The following is a 19,509-nucleotide window of genomic DNA, read 5'->3' on the forward strand; positions in this document are numbered from 1 at the left end:
ATTGTCATGGTGTAATGTGCATGTTAACTCATAGCTTTGTGTGTTGGAGTAAAGCTAATCTAAAAGGCTCAATAAAGACTTGGTTATGGCCCCTAAGGGTACGTCTACACACATCTGGGAGCCAGCCTTCCAGCCCAGGTGGACAGACTTATGTAGCCGAGCTCGCACTTGCGTGCTAGAAATAGCTGTGTAGACATTGCCTGAGCCACACCAGTAAGAAGGAAGCAAATACAATGCCCAGGCAGCAGTGCTGGAAGCGTTGTTGCCCTGATGATTTTTTTCCAAAGTTACTAAGCGCTCACACAGCGCCTGTCGAGGTCAATAGGAGCTGGGATCGTTCAGCTTTTCTGGAAATCAGAGCAATGGTGCCTTTGTAAGGCAAAAGGCTGTCAGAAGCTCAGCTGTGCAGTGAGATTTGCTGTACCATAGAAATGGTGTAACCGATACTTGCCCCATGCTCTTTGGGGCCAAATAACAATGTTGGCAGCTAACCACCTTGCTTCTGTGCTCCTGAGTGCAGTCACCAGTGTTATTGTGGCCTCCTACCTTTGTGTTCTGGGAAGGAATGAACTCGCTGCACTCTCCTTTCTCTCAAGTGCCTCTGTGTAGGACCCACGATAATGTAACCCTAAGGGTACACCTGCACTGCAATGAAAGACCCATGGCATGGCCATGGTTGGCCCAGGTCAGCTGACTCAGGCTCGTGGGGCTCAGGGTATAGGGGGTATAAAATTGCAGGGTAGATGTTTGGGCTCAGGCTGGAGTCTAAGCTCTGAGACTCTATGAGGGGGGTGGGTCTCAGAGTCCAGGCTCCAGCCCAAGCCTGAACCTCTCACAGTGCTGTATTTAGCCCTGCAGCCCGAGCCCTGCAATCCCAAGTCAGCTGACTCTCTCTTGTTGCAAGATTTGTGGATCTAAATGACCACAAACAATGTCTACAAAGACTGGTCTTTAAACTTGATCCAGTGCTAAAACCAACGAATAACCAATAAAACCAGTTCAAAATGCTCCCAAGGAACTGTAGATCTGAGAACAGTCTGAGCTTAGAAGCAAGAAGGTATTTTTTCCAGAGTCTTTGGCTCTCCAGTACCACATAGGTAATCTTGACTTTCAAGCTAAACAGGTCCATGCTAGCTAGACAATAACATGTCCTACTGCACAAACAGCAATGATCAATGTTACAAATGCAGTTAAATTTTCCAAAACACACCTGACACTCAAATCTTTGGTTCGTTCTTGCAAAATGTAATTTCATCATCCTCTTACTTATAATAGCTTCCTTGTGTATGTAAGTACTTAACCGGGCTTATTGAAACTGCGTCACATATTGCTGCAAGACTGCTTGATTAATTGAGATGTTGAAAATGTACAGTGCCTTGTGTCAGGCAACAGGAATTAATATACAGTAGTATAGTCCAAAAAAGTCTGATTAGAGTGCAAATTTAGTCTCTTTTCCTTGAATTTTGATGTGTGAGTAAACAAGGATTAATAGTGGAACCCCGGTTCTATTTTCTGCTCCTCCACAGAGTTGCTGTGTATGACTTTGGGCAGGCCATTTTCTCCCTATCCTGTTTTTCCCCATTGGATGATGAGATTGCTGAACTATCTCACAGGGTTGTTGTGAAGTTTAAATTTTTTGAGATTATTAGATAGAAGCTGTAGCAGTCAGTTGGTGGTGGCAGTGGTATCATACAAGTACACATCAAACATGTTTTAATGCCAGCAGGTACTTGATAAGACGAAGGATTGGAGGACCCTTTTGCTGAACAATTTACAGGTTATATCCTGAGAGTCCTGATGGAAATCAACCCTGGAAGCCGGAACTGGACATTACTCATATTCTGGTTAAGACCATCAATAAGGATTGGCAAAAAGGTCTGATGAAGTGGGTTTTAACCCACGAAAGCTTATGCTCAAATATATTTGTTAGTGTCTAAGGTGCCACAAGTACTCCTGTTCTTTTTGCGGATACAGACTAACACAGCTGCTACTCTGAAATAAGGATTGGGGCATCTCAATTTGGGTTGATCACACAGACAAGCAGAAATGTTTTCCCATTGCCTCTACTCACAGCAGAGAGCCATGTACCAGCTTGGTTCTCTTTGTAGCATAGACGGGCCATAAGTCATCTAGCATTCTTATTTCTAGAAGCTTTAGGTATCGAACTGGTCTCATTGCTCTTGGGGCAACATGCAGACCAAACATCACCCACTCCAATGTGGCGGCAATCTGTTCCAGTGTGGATACTGAGGAAACATTTTGCTAAACTCTATTTCACCAGCAGGAGGCTCTGTTACCTGCTTGTCAGAATGTCCATGTGGAACAGCTGGGCAGCTATTAACTAACTTAGCAGTTTTAGATTTCAACTGGGAGAATAACTCTTTATGGCCCCCATTAAAGTCACTTTGATTGTGTTACAGATAACACATGCCTAATTGATGTCCATCCATGGAGTACCATGCAGCTGAACTAAAAAGGCGCCTTTGTCTTTGAGAGGCGCATGCAATATATTTTGCCAAAAAATGTGAAATTATTTTTAAAATCTTTTTTTTTCAGAATTTCTCAAATAAAATCATTCTGGTGGGGGAGATAAACCACTTTAACTTTTTAACCTCTCCCCCTCCATTTATTCCCCCCCACACACACCCAGGAAAGGGAGGGAGTGGGTTTTTTAAAAAAAGTGAATGGGATTTTTCTCACCAAAACAAAATGAGAATTTTTGAGTTTGAAATTTTCTTTGAAAATGATTTTTTTTTTTGACAAAATGGAAAATTGCTTGCAAAAATGTCAATTTTGGTTGGAAAAAACCCATATTTTTTTATCGACCAAATGGCTGGATGAAAATATTTTGACTAGTTGTAGTTGCAAGTGATTGAAATGGCAAGCACAGGTGCTTGAACTAGGGGTGCTGAGGATACTGTCACACCCCCTGGTTTGAAGTGGTTTCCATTATATACATGGTTTACAGTTTGGTTCAATGGCTCTCAGCACCCCATCTCCCCCCCCGCCACCCCCTGGCCTCATAAAAATTGTTCCAGCACCCCTGATGGCAAGGGCAGGCTGAGGACCCAAGCTAGCAACTCCAGAGGCACTGTCTCCTAGGGCTTTAAATATCTGAACTTGCAAACCTGTATTCCACATCTGCTTACCTTTGAGAGAGATCTGGCATGGAGGTGGAGCTTTACCTTGAGAGAAGTTTGGGCTGATTGATAAGTGAGAGACCATTTCAGAGTCTCTCAGGGCTCCTGGACTTATCTTTATTTAAGAAGTAATTTTTAAAGAAGTGAATCTTTGGGCAGCACTGGAACTTGCATCTCCATGATCCCAAATGTGCTTTGCGTTTGTGTGTGTGTGTGTGTAATATGACAGATTTATCTGCCTGTCCCCACACTCTTTATTGCAGTGGATACATCCATACTATTTCCAGATCTATGGGTGTTAACCTGGAGAGGACCTCCAAACACAATGGCCTGCATGGACCCATGCTGTCTAAGTGCGTAGAAGTATGGCAACATAAGTCTAGTTGTGCAGAACCTGTGTGTGTTCATGTTCTTCTCCTAACCACTACTCCAGGAAGAAGAGCATTATTTCTCTCTGAATTTCCAGCCTTTGATCTTACCACTGGCAATGCCACAACAGACCAGAGGGAAGGGTTTGACTGAACAGGCTTAAACTAGTAGTAGGGCAGTGTTATAAAGACCAGGCACTGATGATTAACTACTCAGCTAACGTCCCTTCCATTCATGCAGGTGGTGAGTAAATCAGATCTGTTATTTGCCTATGACTGTTGCAGGTGAAAGTTTTGGGGAACCGTTTGAAAAAGAATCAGAGTATCCCCGGTGTCTGCTTAGACCTCTGGCAGGATTGATTAAGGAATGGTTTTTGCCAGTGGTGGTTGCAAGTGCATTTCAGACTGGAGTTTATCTATTTTAAATGGATTCTAGTTATTCCCTGGGATGTGTGCTCTGCCAGTGACATGTACAATAGATCACTGGGCCAGTATCAACCCGGGGAATGGGCCATTAATTCAAGGTCTCTTTCAGAGAGCCTTCTTTGCTCCACTTCCTCCGGTGCTGCACTGAGACATTAACTTTGTCCTATCTGCTGATGAATTGGGCATGATGTGTGCCATGTTACGTCTACTTTGTAATGAGATCATAGCAACGATCATACAGGGTTATGAATAAGTAACTGAGAATGGGCCACAAAGACACAGTGAAATGGACGGAAAAGAAGGAGCAGAAAACCTATTTTTAGCATCCAATCTGTTCAAGAGAGGGCATATCTGAGCTATTGAGCACCTTTTCCCAACTTCGGAGAATCAACTCCATGTGTTTTGAGTCTTAGGCAGATTTGGATGGGGAGGAGGATGTGGCTGAGGGGGAGTTGCTCTCTGGGGCGTCATTCCCTAGTAAAAGGATTTTCTTGTCACACCAGTGTTGATCCTACAAATTTTATTTGCATGGACTCAACCTCTGGCCCTTCAAACCTCCCAAAGGAGCCGGGATGGGATGGGCCAGCACAGTAGGCAATTTAAAGTCTGTGCAATGTTTCCCTTGTGGAGCAAAGAACATCCACAGGTTGGGAGTCCCACATCCTCTCCCTGCTAGGGTGGCTTCTCTACCCCCTCAGCTCCCCAACTGTAGATACCTCAACTTTCCAGTGTTTTTTTTCAAAGTATCTTGCCTTCCCCTTTTCATAGACATGCCTCTCCCAAGAGGACAATTTCTGGCCCTATATCTGCATGTTACTGTAGATTGCTTGCCCATGACCTGAAAAATTTTAGACACTCATGGAGGTAATAACGCAATGTTTGTTATGGAAACTGGGAATATGCTGTCTGCTTGGCTTCCAACTTGCTTCCCTAAATAACAGGATAGTTGTGTTATGTCTGCCAATAATTTGCGAAAGGGATGAGATAATGAATCTGTCATTTACATAGTAACTTTTTTGGCTGAGTAAAAAATTCTGATGTGAGATGTAGAGCAGCTGGTGACCAACAAACATTAATTACTGGGATCTCTCTGGTTTTAGGCTTGGATATGCCTAGAGGTTTATGCCATTGATGTTTTAATTAAAAAGGCTGCATTGGGAAAGTAGACTCAGTGGTGACCCAGACAAGCTTGTTATTGTGCAGAATGTGGTTTGTACTGCAATACACTTACACTAGAAGGCAGTTTTAATATCCTAGAATCATAGAATATCAGGGTTGGAAGGGACCTCAGGAGGTCATCTAGTCCAACCCCCTGCTCAAAGCAGGGCCAATCCCCAATTTTTGCCCCCTCAAGGATTGAACTCACAACCCTGGGTTTAGCAGGCCAATGCTTGAACCACTGAGCTATGCCTCCCGTGCTGTGTCCATGCTGCTAGTTACCAAACATGCTTATTTTTTATGATAACTGGCATTATTTGCACATCAGGTCTTTGTATTACTAAATATGACATGGGCAGTAAAATTGGTTTTGATAAGTTTATGACCCTGAGGCTGTACAGACTGGCTTGAGCAGTGGTTTTACTTCTAGCCAATTTGAGTGCACCGATGTAAAAGTCAAAATCTGCTCATGCTCTAAAGCACAGCTGACTCCTTGTTTGATTTGGCCTTGCTGGAAGAGCATAAAAACAATGTTTCTTAAAAAAACAAAAACCATCCCACTTTATTTTGGAGTTCTCCATCATTTGTTTTTTCTTATAATTGATACAAATAGGACATAACTCAGGTCCGGATCTTCAAGAGAGCTCAGCTGCTAACTAGGCACCTGAATGACAGGGCCAGATTTTCGTAAATGCTCCAGCCACTTCATTGAGGTGCAGAAGTGGAGCAGAGCTCTTTCGTAAACCTGATCCTAAAAATATATCTGAGCACAGTGCATTTTGGTACAGTTTGGGAGATCCAACATTCTCTCATTACCGTGCAGCCACTAGTTCTCGAGGTTTTCTAATTTCTCACCTCAAAAATTAATCTCTTTAGTTAAAATAGCAACAGTTTCCAACTGCTTTGTTCTGTTTTTGTCACCTGTTCTCTCTTCTCCTTCCCCTGTGTGACTGTTTATCTTCTTTGCCTCCGCTTGAAGCAATTTATTCTTCCATCCATCCATTTTCTCCTACCCCTGATGTCTTTATTTCCCTGACAGATTGCTTTATGAATGTCATATATTGAAGGAACTCTGTCATCTGCAGTCTCCTGTGTTGGGAAGTGTGTTGTATCAAATCAGCACAAGGCAATTTAGTATAGGAAAACTGGATGGTAACTGCCAATCTCCACATCCTTTCATCATGTTCATTATCTATAGCTGCTACTACTAAACACTAAGGTTTTTTTTGTTTAAATTAACGTAAACTCAGGTTGCCAAATTAACTCATTTAAAGTGCATGGTGACTATGTAAAAATGGTACTTTCCTCACCAGATCTGCTCCTAGTGTCTATTCGGAGTCCTAGCATTTTAGTGACAAAAATAAGTTTTCATAGAATCATAGAATATTAGGGTTGGAAGAGACCACAGGAGGTCCAATCCCCTGCTCAAAGCAGGACCAACACCAACTAAATCATCCCAGCCAGGGCTTTGTCAAGCCAGGCCTTAAAAACCTCTAAGGATGGAGATTCCACCCCCTCCCTAGGTGACCCATTCCAGTGCTTTACCACCCTCCTGGTGAAATAGTGTTTCCTAATATCCAGCCTAGACCTCCCCGCACTGCAACTTGAGACCATTGATTCTTGTTCTGTAATCTGCCAACACTGAGAACAGCCTAGCTCCATCCTCTTTGGAACCCCCCTTCAGGTAGTTGAAGGCTGCTATCAAATCCCCCCTCACTCTTCTCTTCTGCAGACTAAATAACCGCAGTTCTCTCAGCCTCTCCTCGTAAGTCATGTGCCCCAGCCCCCTAATCATTTTTGTTGCCCTCCGCTGGACTCTTTCCAATTTGTCCACATCCTTTCTGTAGTGGGGGAACCAAAACTGGACACAGTACTCCAGGTGTGGCCTCACCAGTGCCGAATAGAATTTTACTGCTTTTTATTCCTGTCAGCTTTGTAGGATTGTACTTTGACATTTACAGTTGCCTGGATTTGTATCTCTTTATCGCATACACACTACTGCTACATAATCTTGTTTTGTACATCTTTAGTTGAACCAAATTTATTCAGCCTTTGATCCCTTATACAAGATTCACACACCGATCACATTTTTGATCAGTGTATACAGGAGATGCACATTATTATTATTTGACACATGCAAGAGCTCAAAAAGGGCTGAATGGATATTGCTGAAACTTGTCCAGAAAAATTTACCTCTGGGCGGAGACCAAGAATGGAAAATTTCAGCCTAAAAAGACTATGCTTGAGACAAATACAAGTAATTTAATAAGTGAGGTTATACTGGAAACTGCCTTGCAACCTTAGCTGGAGTAGTCACTTCTGCTGTAGTTCATACTGTGCTTTGTGAGAGGAGAAGGGCTTGCCAGTAGCCCCAAAGCTGTAAACATTTTTGTCCAGAAGTCGGATGCGTAAAACTACATTTTCCCCAGGATCCATGCCAAACAACTAATCTTGGACTCTTTCAGGCATTTCAGCACGTCTGGTGAATGGTTACTGTCAGGGTTCCTTCCCCACTCTGAACTCTGGGGTACAGATGTGGGGACCTGCATGAAAGACCCCCTCAGCTTATTCTTACCAGCTTAGGTTAAAAACTTTCCCAAGGTACAAACTTTGCCTTGTCCTTGAACAGTATACTGCCACCACCAAGCATTTTAAACAAAGAACAGGGAAAGAGACCACTTGGAGACGTCTTCCCTCCAAAATATCCCCCCAAGCCCTACATACCCCCTTTCCTGGGAAAGCTTGAGAATAATATCCTAACCAATTGGTTACAAAATCATCAAAGACCCAAACCCCTGGATCTTGGAACAATGGAAAAATCAGCCAGGTTCTTAAAAGAAGGATTTTATTAAAAAAAAAAAAAAGAAAGCTAAAAATTATCTCTGTAAAATCAGGATGGAAAATACTTTACAGGGTATCCAGATTCAAAACACAAAGGATCTGCCTCTGGGCAAAACCTTAAAGTTTCAGAAATCAGGAATAAACCTCCCTCTTAACAGAGGGAAAGGTCACATAAAGCAAAAGATAAACTAATCCGCCTTGCCTGGCTTACCTATACTGGTTGCAGTATTGGAGACTTGGATTAGGATGGGTTGGAGAAGATGGATTTCTGTCTGGCCTCTGTCAGTCCCAAGAGAGAACAACCAAGTAAACAAAGAGCACAAAACAAAAGCCTTCCCCCACCCCCAAGATTTGAAAGTATATTGTCCCCTTATTGGTCCTTTGGGTCAGGTGCCAGGCAGGTTAGCTGAGCTTCTTAACCCTTTACAGGTAGCAGGATGTTGCCTCTGGCCAGGAGGGATTTTATAGCACTGTATACAGAAAGGTGGTTACCCTTCCCTTTATATTTATGACAGTTACTCTCTAGCCATCCCTAACGGGTTTTGGGGAACCAAATATTTTGAACATTAAAGCAAGGTTCATGTTATGCAGAGGGAGTGTCTAATGCATTTCAGTAGAGTTACTAGCCAGGATGCAGTGGTTTTATACCTAGGATAGCTTTATAAAGAAAGAGCATTGCATGTATATTTGAAGGCAGAGTTGTAGGTAAATTATATACCATTTGATCTCTTCTTTAGAGGTTACTAAAGGGTTGGGCTGAAAGGAAGATTTTTTTTTCAGCATTGAGTGAATTAGGCCATGACTACACATACACTGTACCGATGTAGCTATGCCGCTGCAGCGTGTGTGGTGAAGACGCTCTCCCATCAGCAGAGCGCTCGCCCATCGGCATAATAAAGCCGCCTCCACGAGTGGCAGAAGCTATGTTGGCAGGAGAAGCTCTCCCGCCAACATAGTACTGTGCACATGAGCTCTTATGCCGGTGAAACTTATTTCCCTCAGGGAGGTGGTTTCTTCACCCCTCCCACCCCCCGAGTGACATAAATTATGCTGGCATAAGCTGTAGTGTAGACATAGCCTTAGTTAATTCATTAACTTCAGGTTTTCTTTTCCATGTAAGGCCAGGGCTACATCTAAAACATAGGTCTCTGGGGATGTGAAAAATTCACATCTCTGAGAGTGGCAGTGAAGCTGACCTAACCCCCAGGGTAGACCCTGCTAGGTCGAGAGAAGAACATCCCCTCTGGAGGGGGCGGATTTACTACAGTGATTGGAAAAAAACCCCTTCCATCACAGTAGCAAGTATCTAAGCTACTGAGGTGTAGCTGCAGCTGTGCCACTGTAGCATTTGTAAACATACCCAAAGTGATGACCCGTTATACTCCATAAGCTAACCAGACTGTAAGCTGTAGTAAGCCGCTTCTCAGATAAGTATCAAATTACTTCCAGTAAAAAAGAGCTTGCAACAGCCTGGATGAGCCTGATGAAGGGGAAGGGAACTTGGGTAAGTGTGTTTATATTTAAAGATGGCACCCAGCCCATCCCCAAGTGGCCATGACACAGGTACCCACTTTTCATTGTTTTACTTGTATGAGAAGAGGTAGAAGTAAAACAAATAGAGGTAGAATTGGCATCTGCTTTTCATTCCCCAGGTTGTTGGGGGGGCATGCAGAGCACTTTGTTTATGTATGTTGGGATGTCCCTTGTATCCTCCTGAGAGATCTCGAGGAAAATTTCATGGAGGTACTCTACAATCCTCTCCCAAAGGTCTCTAGGGATGGCTGCTTTATTTCTTCCTCTCTGCAATGAGTTCGGCTGGCACCATTGCAATAAACCGGCTAGTGGCATAAAGGTCTGGGAGAGTTCAGGATACCCATAGCAGCTGTGCTCTCTGTGCCTTTGTTATTCTCAGGAGTGAGATATTATCAGGACACAACAGGGAGCTATAAACATTGGGATATTTTTTTCTCACTGACATCCAATCTGGTAAGTAAACACCACCAGCATCCCTTCAATCTATCAAAAGCACATTCAACTGTCATCCTGCACGTGCTGAGCCAGAAGTGCTGTCAAGATGGCCAGCATATGGCTTCATGAGCCATGGGTGGGCTAGGTCCCCCAGAATCACTATTGTCATTTAGTCGTTGCCAGTGGTAAAGACTTTCCCTGTTTGCCACTTTCTGGACAGCCCTGTGTTCTTAATGATGTGAGTGTCATGCATCTTCCCTGACCAGCTCATACTGATATTGGCGAAGTGTCCCCAGTGATCCACCAACACTTGCATAACCATAGAAGAGTAGCCCTTTCTGTTAAGGTACTTGGTGGCAAGGTGCCAAAATAGGGGTATGTGTGCCCTCTGTCACCCTGCTGCAATTCAGGAACTCCATTGCTGGAAGTCCATCCACTATGTCCTGCATGTTGCTCAGAGTCACAGTCTTGCATAGCAGGAGACAATTAATGGCCCTACACACTTGAATGACAACAGCCCACACTGGGGATTTTCTGTGAGTTTCTGTAGTGTAGTGATTATCATGTTCGCCTAACACATGAAAAGACCCTGGTTCGAAACCAGGCAGAAACACATGCCATGGCTTTTGCCAAGATGGTCAAGGATACAACCCCATGCTCCTGGTGTCCCTAATCCTCCAACTGCTAGAAGTTGAGAATGGATGACAGGAAATGGATCACTCAAAATTTCCCTGTTCTGTTCATTCCTCTGAAGCATCTGGCACTGGCCATTGTCAGAAGATGGGATACGGGGCTAGATGGGCCATTGGTCTTACGTTCATATGGATTTTCCAGCTACCAAATGATTCCTTGCTGGCTGGTAGCAATCCAGTGTTTCAAACTTCCAGAGAGCGATCGCTACTTGCTTCTCCACTGTCAATGCAGTTCTCATTCTGGTGTCCATGCACTGGAGGGCTGCAGTGAGCTCGGCACACAGATCCAGGATTCTAGCCTTTCAAATCCAAAAATTATGCAGCCACTGCTTATCATCCCAACCCTGCATTATGATACGATCCCACCAGTCAGTGCTCATTTCTCAGGCTCAGAAACAGCGCTCCACCATCTGCAGCTGTTATGTGAATGCCACCAACAATCTTTAAATTGCTGGGGGACATAGTGAAAAAACAAATTGTCCTCCAAGAAATCATCATCCATTTTAAATTTTATCAAAATTGGTTGATAAATAAAGGAGATATGGGGAAAAGAAGATTCTCTCTAAATATAGACATTTTCATTCAAATATGAAAAAAATACAATATACACATCTGGCTACACAAATACCCTTACACTACCCTCACCCTTCACTAATTGTTCATTATTGACAGGCGGGAGGCCAGGGTTGAGAAAAAAAACGATAAATTGCACTTGTAAAATTAGTATTTCTACGAGTAAGTCTGCTATCAGTCTCCTAAGGCAGTGTCTTGTTGCCCAGATGCTACTGGTAAAATTCTGACCGTGCCTTCATGATTTATTTAAACCAATAAATAATCTCACTGCTGATAAAATTGGGGGAAAATGTGAGGTCGGAGACGGCAGTGTTGTGAAGCAATCCTGCCAAGCTCATACTCGTATGTTAGTGTGTTTTCTTCTTTTGACCTGGACATACGTACAACTGTGTATTTTATTGTTCATGCCGCTTTCTGCTTCATATGCTATCCGTGCTTCACATGATTGAGTTTGCAGGTGATCGATCATCTTACGGACTTGGGTCGAGTGGATCTTGAGGAGAATAAATTTGTGTTTGCTTCCCTCCGTCAGTTTCGGGAACCTTCACAGTAAACAGAGAATGCTGACGAAAGGATAAATAGAGGGTTTTGAGAGAAGTGAAGGAAGATATACAGATGTAAGCAGAGTCAGGATGAGCTCTACCCTGACATCTGCTGGCGAGTCATGGTGGGTTGTGGAAAAGAACTTCAGGGGCTGATCTCAGTTGCATAGGCACACCCACCCTGCCTAGATGGTCACTTTGACTGCTGTAGGAGTCCCAGTTTCTCTGTTATTGGGGCATTGGGCCATCTCCACCCAGGTTGGGAGGTAAAATTCTGCAGATAAACTTTCGAACTCTGGGGCTGCCCTGATCAGGGACAGAGACTTTTGGGTTGTTGGACTTTTGGGACTTCGGGTGATTTTGGGTTGCTGGATTCAAGAACCAAAGGGAAAGGACACACCCCAATTTGCTTGGGGTGGGTTTTTTTGCTCATGGGTTGTGTTATGAATCCTGTTGGTGGTGTTTCCCCAACATAATGCCACATTGTTTCTCTCTGTTATTAAAAGGCTTTTTGCTACACTCAGACTCTGTGCTTGCAAGAGGGGAAGTATTGCCTCTTGGAGGCACCCAGCGGCGGGGGGGGGGGGAAAGGTACATATTTGTCCCAGGTCACTGAGTGGGGGCTCGAGCTGGTTTTGCATTGTGTTATTGGAATGGAACCCCTAGATACTGAACCTGGCCCTTGTTGCTGCCACCTCTGACGGGCAGAAGGGTTACACATATATATCAAAATATTCTGAGTACTTGGTGAGCAAGTTATTTCAAACTATGTGCATATATGATTTATAGGCTATTAAAGCCTATAATATTCATTATATTTGCTTGAGTATAGGTTAATTTTTCTCACTTTCTCAATACCAGTCAAGAGATTACCAGTCTTTTTTCTGGTAAATTATTTCTTTCTCTTTCATGCATATAGCTTGTTGTCGCTCTGTATGTCCGAGGTGTTTACTCTAGATTAATTAGTGGTCCTGGGGGAGACAGAGGATAGAGAAGCAAATACAAAGAGAGGTGTTTGCCTAGAAAAACGACTGGTGGTTTCTCCTTGGTGGATTTGGAGTGCACAAGATAATATTTTATTATAGGTAGTATGCTATGTAAAAATTCCTATATAGACTTATAAATCTCATATCATATGTATAATACATTGTGTTTATATAGTATGGCAAACGAAAAATCCCAACAATTCATTGTTTCATAGCAAAAATTAAATCGGAATAAACATTTGTAAATATATTTTAATTATAGTCTGGATAAACTCTGTATTTCCCTAACAAAATTAATCAAACATTTTTTCCTTTATTCATATGAAAGGAAGGATAATTTTCCTTTTTCATGGTGTAAAAAAAAATTAGATATCCTCTCTTGTTTTCCTGTGAGAACACAGACAAAATAGCACTAACTTTCACAGAAATATCCTGGTAAAATAACACCTATTTTTGGCATACATATATATTAATAAAATATTATTTGTTGTATCGATATATAAATCTCAATATTTATAACATAAAATTAAATTTTTTACTGGTTTCAAAAAAACCTTTCTGCTACTAATTTTAGTACCAATATTAGGTAATTCAGCATAACCTTCTATAAAAACAAAACAAATCATTTTATTAGAAAAACAGAACCTGCATACAATTTTCTGATGGTTTGCTTATTACCTGGGGGTAATTCATAGCAATATAACTAATAGTTGAGCTTTAAGCTTGTGGGTCATCCGCATCCTATATCCTCTATTGCCATCTTATATCCTCTAAGAGTCTCATTGCATATTCAGACAAGGAATTCCACAATTTAGATGCCCCAACAGAGAAGAAAAATGCCCTGAGAACTTTTCTAGTAAATTGTATTATTTACTGTAAATTTTTTTGTTTTGTATTTTTTATATTGTATTTACTTACTTACATATGCAATTAGTTCAAAGAATTTGTCTAAAATTTGTTTCTGTCATGATGTCATTACAGAGAGGGCTGCTGAAAATGAAGATTATTATTCTATTTTTACAACTTCGCCTTTGTATATATGCAGATATAAAGCTTTGGTGTTTATATATTCAATATCCTTTCTGTGAAAGTAATGAATTAATTTTTTTAGGCTATCGGGCCTCTTACACTTGACATAATTAGGGCCTCAGAATGTCATAATCCAGCCCTGGTTATAACGCTGTAGTGCTCAAATATTGTTATAGCACAGGTTAGTCTTGCCTGCATAGATAGCACCAAATCTTGTTATAACTATATTATTTAAGTTTTCAGCTTATAACAGTTTTTGATCCCTGCTACGCAGGAAATAATGTGTTACACCAGGATCAGGGTCTACTTTCATGTTATAACATGATCCCCCTAACATGGTATATTTTCCCATATAGAAAGATCCCTACAAGGCCTTTAAACTCTGTTGTAAATCCCATCTACACTGGCTGGTTAAATCAGTTTTAAACTGATTTAGTGTGAAATGGTCTTAAAGTGTTTTCTTAAAGCCAGATCAGTTAACACAGGGTCTAAAGGGGGCCTAAATATCTGAGTGTCCACAGCCAGATTTCTGACTACCTATCCTGAATTTGTAAGGATTGAGAATCCTCTCTGAAAGGGGTAAAACTGCATGTATTAAAACTAGCTTCTGCAGCCACGCGGAGAGCCTTTCTGGTCCACTTTGAATTGGGCAACATTGTGTGTGTGTCACCACCACAAGCATTCTGCTGCAGGAGGGGGGAGGGGAGCATTCTAATGTAATATCCGCCCCTTTTGTCTCCCTGCAGGAGGCCCTTGAAGTATAGAACAAAATAAATTCCCTCAACCCGAGCAATTTTCTCCACAGTAGATTAGCAGGCTGCAGACCTATGTTCTCTGGCTTTCTCTGGGCTTGTGCAAGCACACTGAGTTGCATAACATTTTGGATGATTATATTCTGAAGACATGACTCTGTCATTTTGCTGTGCCCACAAAGTGAAATCTGAAAGATGTATCAGAAGGCCAGATTCATCCCCAGTGGCTTCTGTAGAGTTGCGTTTGATTACAGGAGTGCTCAGCAAATCCCACTGCAGGGAGTTTTTATTCTCAGTCCACTAGACCAGCCAGTTTCTCATGCTGTTGAGCTGACTTTCCAAGTGAAAAACAGACACGCTGGCTGTTCAGCAGAGGAGCCTTCTCTTCCCAGCAGCAATAAGCAGGCTGGGAGGGAACTTGTGGTGGCTCAAGGGCCATCGGGGGCACCCTGGGCAACACTCCTGCTCCTGTGCCCCTTCAATACCATTGATCTAACCCAAAGTCGAGGGGCATATGTCCATGTCTTTCACAGATGGTCAAAGGCCAGTTGTGGTTGAACATAAGGGAGACCATGAATACATCTTCCAAAGTCCCCTCCATAAGAAAAGGGCTAGAAATGTACTTTTTCTTAAATAAAAGCCTGAGATTCTCCCTTAAATTTTGAGGTTCACCAAACTAAGAGGAACCTCTGGCCATAGGTTTCACGGGCTTCAAATGCCAGCTCCACATCCAGCAGATCTCTTATGGGGTCTCTGGATGTATATACCCGCTATTTTTGCGTCCACTCCTCCTCCCCCATAAATACAGCTGTTTCCTTCTCTCTTTCTTTAGAAAAAGATTCTAGCTTTTATCTTGATCGCAAAACCAACCAAACAAAAATATAAAATCTTTAAAACCAGCACAGTTAAGAAAATAAACAGAGAGAGGAAATTTTTCCTGGTACAATGCTGGTCAGCTTCACAGTAGGTTTGAAATTCCTCTGAACTGTTGGCTTATACAGGATTATCCTATATAAGAATCTGGCTACAGGTCTACATGGACTATAGAATAGACACTCCAATAACTCTAAAACAGTAGAACATTCCTTTGTGGTAGTTGTACTATTACACTGGCACTTTGCTTCCCCCCCCCATGAAATATTACTTTGACATTTGAAGGTTTTAGTGGGTTAACTTCAAAAGACGTGTAGTTTCAAATAACTACCCGATGGTTCTGCTCTTTATAGCTTATTCAGTTATTATCAGACTGATTAAGCAATTGGAAATATGTTGGTTTATATCTTTTTTGATGCCAGCCATTTTGTGAAACCAACTCAGAAATTCTTAGTATATAGCTGAGCTGTAGCCACATTTCTGTAATGAATGCATTATCCTATGCTAAAAATACGATAAAAAGTTCAGAATGGGGCAAGTACCTTTTTAATCATTTTAAACATTTTATTTGCTTAGACACATCTATAGTTTACAAAGGATGATCTTGTGTTTAAAGAACTAAGTAGAACTGGATTCAATTCCCTCCCAGGCCAAAGACCTCCTAGATGACCTAGGACAAGTCACTTAATTTATATGGGCCTCATTTCCCTTTTATGAATTGTAAAGTAATCAATGTTTCTGATGTGTTCCGCTCTGACTCGGGAGGGGCATATAGGTACCTAGATGGGTAAATGGCTTTCTAGTTCATTTTTGCTTGTACATGCTATGCACAAGTAACCCGTTACTATGGCTTATAGAAAAGGAATATAGCAACATCTTGATCCACTTTTCTAGAAGAAACCCAGGGTTTCTATAATATACATTTTGAAACTTTTCTATCAAATTGGTTAATAAGGCCTGGATGGCACAGGCATATTGTAACTGTAATGTGTATAATTTAGTACAGCAGTTAACATTCTTTTAATTATGTGGCTGCTGCTCGTCTGTTTTTGTACAGGTTGTTTTTTTCCCCCCACAGCTCAACTGCATGGTTGTTCCTTTTAGCCACAGTCACCTAAGGTCAAGCTGTACCCTGCTAGGGAGATGAATTGCAAACAAGTCTGGCTAAACCATGTGACTTCAATTTGTCCCTGTTATTAATCCTCCAAAGTTCTGGGTCTGGAGTCTGGCAGTGCACATAACAGTAAACTTTATATCTCATAAGTTCATGTTCTCCCCAACTGGAGGATGAGCGTCTGGTTAACCCCTGCTATCTCTTAGGAGAATACAATATAGAAGCCACATAAGATTTATTTGCATGATGCAGGGGCCCGTGCAACCTTCTGTAGAAGACTGACTGACTGACTGTTTTCTGCAAACCTTAATTTAAGCTGATTGAATTCCAGTACTTGCAATGAAAGGTTCTTCATTTTACTCTTATTAATAGATACTGTTTCTGTCACAATTAGTATTGGCATGGGCCTGATTTTGCTCTCTTAAGTCTCTGAGAATTTTGCTGGTGTACTTGCAAATTTTTCTTTGGTAGGCAACTGGTCTGGTTCTCCAGGAGCGGGGGGAGTCCGGTGGCGTCTGAAATCTATCAACTATCTGAAGAATGTTTATTCTTGTTTCAGTCTCTGCTTCTAGTTAATTTTCTTCCTCTCCCTCTTATATTTTCACAACACTCAGCTTCTATATTGGCCTGCTGTTTGTAAACTACACTGGATAGAAGCAGGGTACGGCAAATTCAGAAAACCCAGTTGGAACCAAAAGAAATGTAGATAAAAACAAACTCTGGCCTCAGTTCTGCAATCTGATCCATACAGGCAGATCCCTACACCAGTGTGAAACCCCCACTGACTGCAGGCGGACTCCATGTGGACATAAAGGTCTACCGTGTAGCTTCCCACTGAAATCAATGAGGGCAGGACTCAGAGTCTGCCTGTGTAGATCAGAAGGCAGAATCAGATAGGGCCTCAGATGGGAAAATGCAATATGATTATTAATGTATTGATGCTACACACTCACATTTGTCATTTAATGCTTCATAATTGCATAGTATCAATATAATGAAACTGGACACAGATAATCATGTTACAGTGAGGGTGACAAAACCAGCTCATTATCACGGATTCTATTCTTGGTAATGCAGCTCTTTCATTCTATTGTTTTACAAACACTTTTGAACAGGGGAAGTTTTAAATAGATCTCCTTCCTGATAGGGCTATGTGCCTTTGCTATAGTAAAATCCCCATGAACGATTTCATACATAACAAAGCCACTGGGGTGGACAAAGTACAGCTGTGAAACAAACTTACTTAAAAAAAAAAAACTAGCAAAATTTCATCTTTTATAGCAAATGTAAAACTGATTCCAAAAAATGGTCTGGAAATGCTTGATTTACAGCTGAAAGATGCCTGTCAGTTATTTTTGAAGGAGGGGAATGGGACGAGGTATTGAAATAGGATTTATTTTATTTTTTGCCTGAAAACAGGAAGCTCCAATGAATATTTCTGATTAATTTTTTTTCTGCACAGTATTGGTAGTTGTCTCTCAGATTGTATGTAACTCAGTGTCTAGGAGCATGCATCTCTTAGCAGATCAAGAGTGTTAACCTCACACATTTTGTTACCGAGAACTGCAAAAATAACTGGTTCTCTTGCCTTAAAAGCCTGAACTGATTTTTAAACCACCCTAATGTTACATTATTTGGATATTCTGTCTCTCTTGTTGCGATCTCTTTTCTCATTAGAACATTTATAAATAAATTATTTGTGAAAAAGAAGGCAAACAAACATGTTAATAAGATCAGCCCTAGTCCATAGCAGATAAATGTTTTAAAATATCCATTCCCACCTTCCCCCTTTCATTACTGCAGATGTATAGTCTAGCTGCCATTTATTTATGTGTATATCTGTAAGAGTACAAATCTCAACCTGGGAGGATGACACTCCTGTATCTATTGACATATGTGACTTTTCTTCTGCTCACTTTACAGGGAAGACGTGTTTCAAACCAGTCACTCATATTAAATGTAAACAAATGAAACGCTTAGTGAAACTGGCAGCAATAAAAACCCCCAAAGTCAAGAAATTCAGAAGTTATTGTTTGCATGGAAACATTAGCTTGGCTGTATTGGACATCTTGCACAATTATGGTAGACATTTAATAACACAAACAATAGCATATTAAGCTACACAGAGAGAAAACCAGGAATAAATACTACCACACAAGTGCAGTGTGGACAAGCTAAGGTTGCGCTGGAAACCTTAACTCTTGCATTTTCTGTCCTTCAGTCAGTGCAACATTAATTTTACCCTAACTCCTTCTGCATCTATCTTTCTTTTAAAGAGAAGAGGAAACCCACAGGCATGCACTTTAGGAGACAGAACTATGTTTCCTGTAACTTTCACACTGATACCTCTATGAAGCACATGCTCCTTTAACTACATTAATACATATGCACGTGAACATGTGTGTACTTAATAGACACTGGGGCAGTATTTACAAAAACCACCCCAGCAGAGGCAGATTAAGGTTTCCCAGGGCCCTGTGCCAGAGAAAGTGGGAGGGCCCCTCCCCAGCCCTTCTGCCTGCAGACCCGCCCCCATTCCCACCCCTTCTCTCTGGCCATGCCTACTGCCCCACCCCTTTCTGCCCCTTCCCCAGGACCCTGCCCCTGTTCCACCCAGGGTCCCCTCCCATTCTGCCCGCCCCACAACCCCTTTGCTCCTTTCTGGCCCTCTCAGCAGCCCCAAGACCAGAGATGATCTGTCCCTGCGCCAGCGCCCTGGGGCCATAGCGGGAAGTGAAAGCTTCTCCAGTCCCAGCATCAGAGCGGGGGTCAGGGTGCTGTACTTCTGCAGGGGACCAGGGTTGGAGCACTGGGGCTTCTCCTGGCGCTTCTGTCAGAGAGCAAGGTCAGGCACAGGGGCTTCCCCTGCTGCCCCACGGCTTCTGATGGGGACGGGGTCAGGGACACAGGAGGGGCTTCCTCTGCTGGGGTCGGGGGCACTGGGGGGGCTTTCCCTGCCCAGGGGCTTCTGACAGAGAGGCTTCCCTCATCCTATAGCATCTGCCGGGGGTGGAGTCAGGGGGCGTGGGGGCTTCCCAGTTGACTGG

The sequence above is a fragment of the Chelonia mydas genome, chromosome 10 (assembly GCF_015237465.2).
Source record: "Chelonia mydas isolate rCheMyd1 chromosome 10, rCheMyd1.pri.v2, whole genome shotgun sequence".
In the NCBI taxonomy this organism is placed as follows: Eukaryota; Metazoa; Chordata; order Testudines; family Cheloniidae; genus Chelonia; species Chelonia mydas.